Here is a 12,373-nt window from a genome sequence, read left to right on the forward strand (position 1 = left end):
TCTACAGTCAATCTGTCAACTTCACAGCTGTAGCTCGTGGATTGTATATACTGCTATCACTTTGTGATGATATTGGAGGGAATAAATATTTGTGGATTTGATGCCAGACAAATGCAGTGAATGTCCTGGATGGTGTCAAATCTACTCAGTGTCAAACATAGAACATTGAACAGTGCAGCACAGTGCAGGCCCTTCGGAACCCAATGTTGTGCCAAACATTTATCTTAATCTAAGATCAACCTAAATACACACCTCTCAAATTGCTGCCGTGCATGTGCATGACCAGCAGCCGCTTAAATCTTCTTAATGTCTCTAACTTTACGACCAAAGCTAGCAGTGCAGTCCACGCATCAAAAACTCTTTGCGGAAATAACCAACCTTTGATATCTTCCCTTTACTTTCTCCAGTGACCATAAACAAATGACCTCTCCTGACAGCCTTTTTCCTGGGTAAAGGTCTCTGGTTACTTTCACTTCTTTATCCAACCCAATTATAAAAAAACAACAATCCTTAATCAAAAATATTTATCCAAACAATCCAAAATCCTATATCTGCAACATTTTTCAGTACCTTGCTGACCACAGACGTAAACCTACCTAGACAATAATTTCCAGGTTTTTTTCCCTATTTACTTCCCTGAAGAGAAGTACAATATATGCCTCCCTCCAAACATAAAGAACTGCCATGGAGAGGTTGGATTCAAAGATCATTGCCAGAGGTGCAGCAATCTCATTCCTCACTTCTCGTAGGAAATGTGGATATATCTGATCCGGCCCTCGAGATTGAATCATACTCATGCTTTCCAGAATTTACACCATATCCACATTCTTAATATGAATCTGCTCAAGCCTATTAAGCTCTTCCCCAGTATTCTCTCTAACATCAAGCTCCCTCTCTCTCATGAATACAATAGCAAAAAACTCATTTTGCTCCTTCTCTATCTCGCCACGCTCAGTGCTTAAGTTTATCCACTGGCTTGGATCCAGCTTACGCTCTCTCAGATCATTCTCTTATTCCTAATGTACGCGAGCAAAACATTTGGATTTTTCCAAATCCTATCGCCAATGCTTTTTCATGCCCCCAACCAGCTTTCCTCAATCCATTTTTGAGTTCTTTCCTTTCGACCCTGTTATCTTCAAAATTTGCGCCAGATCCCGCTCTTCTGCTCTTGTCATCCAGGGCTCCTTTCCTTCACAATTCCACACCGGTCTCATTGGGACAAAGTTATTCAACACAGCAAAAAGATGCTCCATATTTCTGTTGTGCATTTCCGTAAAGCAATTGTTGTTAATTTAAACTCCACAGGTCCTGTCTAAGAGCAGTAAAACATCCCGTCCCCAGAAAAAATTCCCCCTCATCCAGTCAGATCCAATTCCTCCCCATGGCGACCGCACATTTGAGGCATTTATGCTCTCTGTCACCAAAATGCTCGCCACCGAGATATCTGTCACCTGGCCTGGCGAATTGCCTCGCACCAAATCCAATATGGCCTCCCCCAGTCGGCATATCTACTTATTGCGTCAGGAATACTTCCTGGAAACAGCTAACAAAATCATCTCCATCCAGATCATCTGCACCACGGATGTTCCAATTAATATTGGGAAATTTCAAATCACCCTTATCAGCAATTCTGTTACATCTGCTCGTTTCCAAGATCTACTGCCCAATCTGTCCAATGTCTATAGCAGACAACCAATAAAATAACTGTTTCTTTCTTTGTTGTCGGAGCTGCAGTCATCCAGGGAAGTGCAAGTATTTCACCATATCCTTGGCTTTTGTTTAGTTGATGGAAAGGCTTCAGAGATGTTGATAGTGTGCGATTCAGTAATGGTTAAATTCTCTCCCATGTTGGATTATGTCATTGTCTGGCACTTGTCTGGTGAGAATGTTATTTGTCATTTATCTTCGCAAGTGGAGATATTGTCCACACTTTGCCGCATTGGACACAGATTTCATCAAAATGTGATGAATTCAAATGGTGCTGACAATCGTGTAGATATTCCCTCTGCGTACCTTTTGGATAGAAGGCCAGTGACGAAGCAGCTGAAGATGGCTGGACCAACAAGGCTACACTGAGGAACTCCAATCGACATGTCCTGAGCAGAAAGACATCAAATAACTGCAAACACCTTCCAGTGTGTTCGATATAATTACAACTAAAGGAAACTTTTCTTCCAATTCTCATTCACTCCAGATTTTCTTGGGCTCCTTGACGTCACGTCATGCCTTGATGGAAAGGGGTGTCATTCTCACTTTAACACTTGAGATCATGTCGTTTCCCCAACTGTGGAGTGTAAATTAGGGACTAAAGGTTTCATGAATCACAAGCCGAGTATTCGTGCTGGACTCCAAACTGAGGCTGCCAAATTGGCAATTTATAATACTGAGCAGTTCTGATCCCAATGCCAATATATTTCATTCAGGGGTGAGTGAGGTGCTCAACATGAGAGGACAACGATATGCAAATGTGTTCAGCATTGTTTGTAGATTTAGGGGTCGGGAAATATCAAGTACCAGTTGAGGAAGGGTACACCTGCTGATATGTGACCTTACTGCACCACACCCCACCCCAGCCAAACACACCCCTACTCAAAGCTGTGTTGTGATCGTCACCTCTCCTCCTCTCACTCAATCACTTACTGTTGATCTGTTACCCAAGATCAATACCAGCCCTCAGGTTGTTGTTGTCCTGAATGTTACTGCCTTCCTGTTGTGCAGGGCCACTGGCCTCTGGCTGGTAATGACCATTCCTTGGGGCTGACATTTGTGCAAAGCCCTTCTCTTGTCCAGCTCAGTGCCCGAGTGACAATACGTACACTGGGGCTTCATGAAAAGAGGAGACTCTGTTAATGTTGACTCGCCAGCCAGTGAGTGAGAGGCCATCAGCTCCATAAAACATAGCCAGAGAATAGGTTTTGTTTAGAGTGATGCCCAGTCACCAGATCATGTACGCCTGTCACATGAAGAGAGTGTTTCTTTCATTCAGTTGTTTATTTGGCCAATGAAACGCTGGATTTTGGAGAGCAGAGTGGATGGGCAGACAATGAACTTAAAGTCTGCGTGGCCTCAGATTACCACAGGAACAAGTAAACAATGTTGACACAAACCCAAAACAAAAGCAACGGCTGTCCTGGATAATAATGCACAAGTCATCTACTGTAAGTCCAGACATGAGAGTGTGGAAGAGCTGGGGTAAGGATTTGAAGAATGAACTGAAGAACAAGCTGAAACTGTGTGGCACTGAGACAAAGAGCTGGGATTTGCACGCAAGAGGCTGATCCCAATCAAATTCAATACTCGGGGCAATTGTGATGTGTAGAAAGACAACAACAGCTTCTGGAGGAACAACATCAACTGTAAAGCAACTTACGCAAAAAAGTCTCCTGAGTACAGATTCAAGCCAAGTTTCTTAATTACACCACAATATGCCAAATGTCAACCCAGCAAGTTGCACTGTAAATGACATTCCTAAAGAGTATACACCCCTCTTAACAAAGGACCATATTTACACACAGACCTATCAACGACATGAGCACATAATTCGAAGATTTCTCATCAAACGTTTATAACTTCTTATAGCTCACACTCCAAACGTAAATTGTTCCTTTTCATGTAAAATTGCAGCTTATATTAGAGTGACTGACCAGCCCGATGGGGCATATGGGAGAAGCAGAGAGACTAAAAATACTTACCTTTATTCCTGACTCTTCAGATCTGTCCTTCGTTATGTTAGGATGTGAACTGTTATAGTGGATGGTGCACGTCCCCGTCTGAAGGACAGAACATGCTCAATGTTCCGTTGATTCAGCTGAACGTCACATCCACATGCTAACTCACAATATCAGAGAATCCCCAGAATGTAGAAAGTGCCCATTCGGCCCTAGCTTATCCCTGTAACCCTGCGTCTCCCATGGCTTGCACACCTAACCTATAATTCCCTGCGCACTATGGTTAGCTTAACATAGACAATCCCCTAACCACCACATCTTTGAACTCTGTGAATGGTGAACATTAATTCACAGAAATGGAAGTACTCTTAACTCCTCAGACCGATTGTCTGAGGGTACGAGGTGTTGTGTCAAGATGTAGGAGAGCATTCCAAGATAAGGTTGAGATGACTGGGAGTGCTGAAAGATTATATAGTCCTTGCTAAGTGCTCCATCATGGACATGCTGGTCAGGCATGTGTCCCCTTCTCTATCACCGTCGGAATGAATGTCGCCCAATATTTGGCAGCATCTTGACTCCGTTGATGCCTTGGCCACAAAGAGGTCTTGATGGACTTCAGCAAAGTAGATGCCACTGATGCTGCTGGGCATGACATTGGTCCAAACTCGATTCTGTTGTTACCACGAGGCTGCTTTAGATATCGCTTACGAATGCAGTCACTGCAGTTGCTGCCGGATCTTGTACTGGACCTAAGCTCCATTGCTGTCTCCATGAACCTGTGATGGCGACGTGCACTGACAGGAACCCAAACTCACCTTCTCCCAATCTCCATGAATCTGTGCTTGATACAGATCATGACAGGAACCCGAAAAACCTTTCCCCTCTCTCCATGAATCTGCGCTGGATAGCGATACTGACAGAACCCAAACCAGTCTTCACTCTGCCTCAATTAATCTATGATGGATGCAGTAATGACAGGAAACCAAACTCACCTTTTCTGCCTCCATGAATCAGAGCTGTATACATATACTGATAGGAAACAAAACTCACCTCCGCTTTGCCTCCATGAACCTCTGCTGGATCCAGACACTGACAGAAAACGGACCCACTTGCACCCTACCTCCATGAATCAATGCTGGATGCTCATGCTGCCAAAATCCCAGACTCACCTCCACAGCTAATTTTGTGAATCTATGATAGATACAGATATTGTCATGAACAAAAACAGATCTCATCTGCTGCCTGCACGAAACTGTACTGGATATGGACACTGCCAGGGACCTGGACTCATCACCGCCTGAGCAGCCATGAATTAGCGTCAGGACAGGAGCCATCAGGAACCTAAACTCTCTCGGCTATCTCCGTTGTGAGTCCATGCTGCTCGACACACTCACAGGTTTCGCTGCTCTTCACCAAGAGGTAATTAAATTAAAAACCCAAGAAAACTTACAAGCGAACGCAGACAGGAGAGAAGAAATAAAATAAAACGAAATGAGAATGAATCCCGACTCCACCACAACTTTACTAGAAGTCTTGGGGATTTACCTTTCCGATGTAAGGGTAGGTTTCAACAGAGTTGATGCCTTGAAGTTGAATCACTAGTTCAAAGGCGATCAATGCGTTTGAACCAGAGCATTTAGGATGTCCGTCTCTACATCAATCAGATTCTGTTCACTGAGAGAAACCAGTTTTCCATGCCTTTTTGCCCACTGTCCTTCTATGCCACCAGTTGCACTGAAAGCCCAGGAAGAAGGACATTGACCCTAGTGTTGACAGAAATATAACCACATTAAATCATATTGATCTAAAAACGATATCGAGTTTGCATCGACATTCATATGGAACACAGTCTCACACTAATGCTCTTAGTCTGAATGTTTGTTCAAGTTTCTCAGAATTAAACAGAATCTGTGAATATCGGTGTGCCTAGGTTCGGATTTGATTTGATTTATGTATTGTCACGTGTCGCGAACAACAGTGAAACCCTTTGTTTATAAGCAATACAGGCACGAGGATGCGAGGATGAAGTATGCGAGGATGAAGAGATCAAAAAAGACTTGGAAAATGGTACATTGCAGAGAGTGGGCACAAGGCAAATTCAATGTCAGCAAGATCAGTATGATTTGAACAAGAGAGTCTCATAACCGTCTAATAACAGCTGGGGAAAAGCTGTTCCTGCACCTGCTGATGGATGTGTTCAAGCTTCAGTGTCTTCTACCTGACGGAATGCATGTAAGGAGTACATTACCGGGGTGAGTTAGGTCCTTGGTGATGTTGCCTGCAATTTCGTGGCAGCGAGATGTGTAAGTGGAGTTCATTAATAGAGTATTCGATTCCATAATGGCCTGGGCTGCGCACACAATCTTTAGTAGTTTGTTATGATCCTGAGCTTCGCAGTTGCCATACATGGCCTTCTGGACCCAGACAGTATGCGCTAAAAAGTGCAACTGTCGAAGTTAGTAAGGGTCCTTATGCATATGCCAAAATTCCCGAACTCTCTGAGGAAGAAGAGGCGTTGTTGTATATTTTCCAACGGCACAAACACATGGTATTTCCCGGAAAGATTGTCCATTATGGTCAGTCTAAGAAATTTGACATTTTCCATTCTCTCAACCTCATTCCCATTGATGGAGATGGAAGCGTGTTGTTCACCTTTCCGTCTGAAGTCAATTATGTGTTCTTTAATTTTACCAAAATTGAGAGAGAGGAAAACGCTATTCTCATTGCACCACGTCAATGATCTCTCTATCTCCCTTCTGTCTTTTCATTCATCGTTGTCAAATTTCCCTCCTGTTACAATGCTGTCGTCAGTGAACGTATAGATGGTGTTCGTTCGGGATTCGTGGGTGTAAAGGGAATACAGTCACTCGTTGAGCACTCATTATTTGGGGGACGCAAGTGGTGAAGGTTATTCGGGAGAAGGTGCAGTTGCCTATCTTCAATGATGGGTATCTGTGGGTCAGACAGCTGCGGATCCAGTTGCAGAGGATAAAATCATGACAAATGTCACAGGGTTTTGAGTTCAATGTAGAGAGGATAAGAGTGTTGAAGGCAGAGGGGTAGTCAATGAGCAGGAGTCCGACAAAAGTGTCCTTGTCCAGAAGTTCCAGGGATGCAGGGCGTGAGATATTTCACCCACTGTGGACCTGTTACTTTAAAAGGCAAATGTTAAGTGACCGAGGCAGTCTTGGAGAATGGAGTTGATGTGGACCCTCACCAGCTTCTCGAAGCACTTCATGATCATTGTGCTCAGGCCACTGGTCGGTCCTCATTAAGGAACAATGCATGAGATTTGTTTCCTCACTTCCGAAGATGATGGTGGTCTTCTTGAAGCAGGTTGGGATTTTAGCTTGTCGAAGAGAGAGTTTGAAGATGTCGGAGAATTTTCCGCTAGCTGGTCCACACTGGAGCTGAGTGCCTGGCAGGGACAGTGTTTGGGCCAAGCAGCGTCCTTAGGGTAATTTCCAGGAGGACTAATCTGATTTCTACAGCAATGACTAACAACTTGAAGCATTGACATGAAAGAGGATTATTTGATTGTGAAAAGTCTTCTTAATAGCAAAACTTGTCGCATTATTCAATTTCCTCTCTTGACAAATTCACAAAATGCATTGGCTATCAAGGGAACATGGCATGGTTCTCAGAGAGGGACAGGATGAACGCTGTTTCCGATTGGTTACAAACGACCATGGTGTTCGATCAGACCAAATAGCATCTCAGGGCAAGATGCACAGGCTCCTGTTGTATGGGCCTTGTCCATGAACTTTGGCATCTGGCATTTGCTGGTCCACAGTCCAGGGATCGACCATAGTCTGGTGCGGGTGCGGGGTGGTGGGGTGGGGTGGGGGGGGTGCGGTGGGGAGTTGCCTTTGCGTCTGCAATCCAAAGACTTGGTTTCAACAGTCCTTTGGCTACAAAGTGACCAGTTCGGGGATTGGGAACTGTTGTCACAGGAAGAAGATTTTGCAATTCTTCACTTCTGAGGGCTGTGCGTTGAGAGGTCTGGGAGATTGCAGTTGTGCGCGAGGATGGGTGATAACACTATATGCAATGGTGAATAAAATGAATCTTGGATGGGAAGGGATTCCATAAATTTGTTGGATGAGGTATGACGGGATTTGCAGCACAGCCTTACCTCGGCAAACCTTGTTCCTCTTCCTTCCACACATGACACCAGGCTCTCAGTACACACATTGATCCTATGTGACCATGTCGTTAGGCATCATGGTGCTGCAGTTATATTAAGCCTTCTCTCAACCGAGAGGGAAACAGCCAAGTGGAAGGTCAAGCTGATACCATTTATCGAAAAGAATCAAATAATGTACGAGGTTTGTCACGCTTGCCGCTAAACCTCCCTTTCCTTCATTGTCTCAGATTTAATGAATTCCAGTTACTGAGTTGGGCAGGAAGGATCTGACTTCTTGTTGATGCCTGTTAGCCCTGCAGTGGTTTGTTCAGTCAGCCTCGCAGCATTTCTGTCTGGCGGGGGTGAGGGATCTCTGACAATGCTGAGCAGAACTGGGCAGCAGTTTGCAGGTGGAGGCTCAGCCACTTCTATGACATCTTGAGTCTGGGTCTTCGGTGTGACCTGTGTGCGCTTCCTCCTGCAGCAAGGCACTGTCCCTATTACTTGTTATTACAAAGTGGCACCTCGACTACAGGCCCGTGGAGCAGTGGTCGATGGGTGACAGCTTTGTGCCCATGGCCAGCAGAGGCTGGGGTTGCTGGGCCTGCTTCTCCATGGCCACTGCGAAACTGTTCTTGGAGGTTAGATGATTCATTGATTGGGATATCTGGGTCCCCATAGTGTATCTGCATCCCTGTCGTCTTTCAAGTGTATATCCCTGTCTGCTGCATCTGCTGCTCCCTGGTACATGTAGATATTTGCCGACACCACAGGGTTTCTTCTGCCCGTCCCGGGTCGCTGGCAGCCCTCTGAGTTCTGTGACAAATGACACAGTGAGGTGCTTACCAGACTGTGCGCCCACACCCTCAATAGCTCACATTCCCAGGAAGCTGGTGGTGTGTGCTGGACGCAGCCTTCCTGATATTTCATCTGTGGCCGCAATACTTTCATACTCAGAGAATGAGGAGGTGTCTTCTTACCCTGCGGAGCTAGAGGAAATGCTGACAGAACCGGCAGAACACGAGAGACAGAAGTTTCTGGGACCAATGCAAAGATACACTGAAGAATTAATGAGACTGACAGTGAGAACAAAGGAGTGAAGAATGGTATTTTCTCGCTTAGTGGAATGTGGGTGTATCATGTTTTCTTGTGAGAAACAAGAGTTACTCCTCACAGGTTGAGGAATCTAGTGTTAGACACCTCTCCACCAATCCAAGAGGTTTCTGTCCTCCAGTGTTCTCTCTTCTCCTGGAATGACAGAAAGGGAAGGATTGAGTGAGAGATTGAAGTTTTGCATGGTTCTTGGTGTTGGTACATGGCGGGAGGTATTCCAAGGTAGTGAAGTTGAAATGCCGATGCGATGTTGGTTTGGAAGATGAGGAAGACGTCAGTGACAGCATGAATCTGGGTAGGAGGGGTTGCTGGGGCTGGGATAGAGTGAGTCGGAGGGGGAAGGTGGGTAGTCACAGAGATTCTGAAACATAGCATTCTTACGGCACTGTTGGTTGAATTTCTGTACCATTTTCTGGCATGTTCGAAAGCATTCCTATCTGAGCAGGGAAAGGTTGCCATGCTTGTGCTCATGTGGGTGCACAGCAGCTTTTTTGTGTTGGCTCAGCTCCTAGGATATCGGGCACGAATCAGGAATCTATTGAATTGTTCCGGGAATAATGTGTGGGAAGATTAGGCTCGAATCGGATATGCGGGATGTTATAGCTGCATTGACGTAGCTAACGAGATGGTTTTCACGATAGTGAGAAATCTTACTGAGCCTCATGGTGGTATCCCTCCTAAACATACAATGCAACTGACACTTAGAGAATTACAGTATAATCCGATCTTTTACAACTCCCATTTGTACACAATACTTCATGTACTTACCAACAGGCTCTGCCTTCCTGTCGATCAGCCTTGTCCGGTTGGAGAGAATGATTGAGAGAGGTACAAGGCCCAACAGAAGTGAACTGTGAACGTGGTTTTAAAAGTTGGGGTGTCGAGCATATGATCGAATATTCTTTGAATAAGACTGGACATGGTATCACAAGGAAGCTTGGCATTGCAGTTTGCAACATTACCATTGTTGAGTTGTGCCAATTTACATTTAAACTTATATTTATTATATCGGAATTGTACTGGTAGACTTCAATTTTTCAATTTAATTTCACCATTGAATTTGTTTTTGAAGTAAAATTTCTATAGATATTGTGAGTAAAAGCACGAACATTACCGTTGATACATATACCATGCTCCCTTGCCTGACCATAACCAACACCAGGAAACAAATGCAACAAGAAAGCAGGAGAAGCAATTTAGGTTAAAAATGATCTACTGAAACGGAGCCTTTCCTAACAATTCCTACAAGCTGATCATAATATCCAATCCTATTGAGAAATTAATGTCTGCACTTAATAATCTTGAGAGCTTTTTCTGATTTTTACCTGGTTTTTCACTGGAGTAACTAATCCTTCTCTCCGCCAGTCAACAGTTGCAGTTCTCAATTCAATGTGACTTTCTTCAGATTCACGACTTTCATCTCTTTCATCAGTTTCAATTTCAGTCATGTTGCCAGCTTCGATTCGGAGAAATCCATTCATGAGCTTATTGAACTCTTCATTGGTCTGAAAATTCAAACACATTGGTGAAATGATTGACTTTTAGTGGTGATTATGTCAATAACGTAAGAGAGCTACATTCTACATATTCGCTGACTTTAGCATGAAGTGCGGTGAAAGCAATGAGGGCACTCGTTACTCGTGTTTAATCTTTGACTGAATAAATGAGCAGCAGGCAAAGAAGTGGCCATCCATTTCATCTGAATCCAATATAAAGCTGTGTGAGAAACCTCTAGCAGCTCAAATATCTCTGTTCGATTGTTCAATTACCAAAATGGCAGGAGATTTATACATGTGTTTCATTTCGCAAGAATCCGTTCGATTGTCGTCTCTGATCATTAAAACCTGACAGGTCAATTTTATCATGGAAGGATAGGTTACGTCACCTCAGATTGGTGGGGTTTCTTGGTGTTTGAGATGAACCTTCCCAATTAGGAGGATTACAAATTCCATCACCGGCCTGACCTGATTTCCGGATAACACATTGGCCTTGAGTTGGCCTCATCGCCCTTGGACCATTAGATTTAGATGCAAAAGTCAGATTGTTCATTTTCATGAAGATACTGGATTGGAATGGTTAGAAAAGGACCAGATTTGATGCTATCCATCTTCACATAACTGATCATCCGGAACTGTGGATGTCTACATATCAAACTGAGATTGCAGACTGGTATTGAATCATCTGGTATCTCTTTTTGATGGGTAGGGAGGGGTATATGTCGGTTTGAAAGGGGATTGTATATGTCCCATCCTCTGAGTAATAAGCTGGGCCCTAGGTACATGCAAAAGTCCGAGTTGCGACTGCCTTTTTGCAGGCTCTATGGAGCACGCCTTGTTCCAGTCCTACTCTGACCCCTGTCAAAGTTCTGTCTCTGATCCATTGATTGTTGCTTCCTACTCTCACCCAGAATTAGAAATAGTAATCAATTTCCACCCTTGTCCCAACTTCACCTGGAATCTCTGAAAATCTTCCTTTCCTTTCTTGATTTTAATGTTTCCATTTAAGGGCTAGACCATCGACTGTCTCCCACAGTTACGTTGAACTACGTCTCCTCACACCCTGCTATCTGCAAAGATTCCATTCCATTTTCCAGGCTCTCCACCTGTACTGCATGTTCATTGGTGTCACCACCCACTGGGGTGTTTATCCTTCCCTAAGGACTCCTCTCAATGCTGTTGACAGGCTGTCTTACTCATTTTGCGCAATTGTTTCCTCACCCATAAGAACATAAGAAATAGCAACATGAGTAAACTAGTGGCCCCTCCACCTTGCTCCATCATTCCATTATGATTGACCCAAAATTGCCCATGTTCCCGTTCCTTCATTTTCATTGTAACCCTTGATTCCCCTACCGCTTAAGAATCTCTCTCAGATTTGGCATACAGAGAGGCCTAGAGTCATAGAGATGTACAGTATGGAAACAGACCCTTCGGTCCAACCTGTCCATGCTGACCAGATATCCCAACCCAATCTCGTCACATCTGCCAGCACCCAACCCGTATCACTCCAAACCCTTCCTATTCATATACCCATTGCAAATGTCCTTCAAATGTTGCAATTGTGCCAGCCTCCACCACATGGTCTGGAAGCTTGATCCATCCATGTACTACCCACTGTGTGAAAACGTTGCTCCTTAGGTCTCTTTTATGTCATTTCCCTCTCACCCTCAACTTATGCCCTCTAGCTCTAGATTCCCGATCCCAGGGAAAAGAAATACTTTGTCTAATTATCTTATGCATGCACCTCGTAATTTTGTAAACCTGCATAAGGTCACTCCTTACCCTCTTACGCTGCAGAGAACACAACCTAAACTTGTTCAGCCTCTGCCTATCGCTCAATTCCTCAGTCCTGCCAAAATACTTATAAATCTTTTCTGAACCCTTTCAAGTTTCACAACATCTTTCCGAGTGAATTGAGACCAGACTTGCACGCAATATACCAACAGTGGCCTAACCAATGTCCTCTA

At 44.2% G+C, this 12,373-nt stretch overlaps 1 pseudogene across 1 annotated transcript in view; it reads right to left on the reverse strand.

Moving 5' to 3' along the window:
• LOC122552419 (procathepsin L-like) overlaps positions 1–12,373 on the reverse strand; it is a 38,060-nt pseudogene that overhangs the window by 10,413 nt on the left and 15,274 nt on the right. The window contains exons 4-5 of the transcript XR_015752032.1: positions 10,233–10,412; positions 5,214–5,431 (exon numbers count right to left, since the gene is read on the reverse strand). The product of XR_015752032.1 is annotated as a procathepsin L-like (transcript). The remainder of the gene's footprint in view (positions 1–5,213; positions 5,432–10,232; positions 10,413–12,373) is intronic.

The sequence above is a fragment of the Chiloscyllium plagiosum genome, unplaced genomic scaffold (genome assembly GCF_037043375.1).
Source record: "Chiloscyllium plagiosum isolate Xiang-an unplaced genomic scaffold, Cpla_swu_hap1 HiC_scaffold_29, whole genome shotgun sequence".
NCBI classification, from domain to species: domain Eukaryota; kingdom Metazoa; phylum Chordata; class Chondrichthyes; order Orectolobiformes; family Hemiscylliidae; genus Chiloscyllium; species Chiloscyllium plagiosum.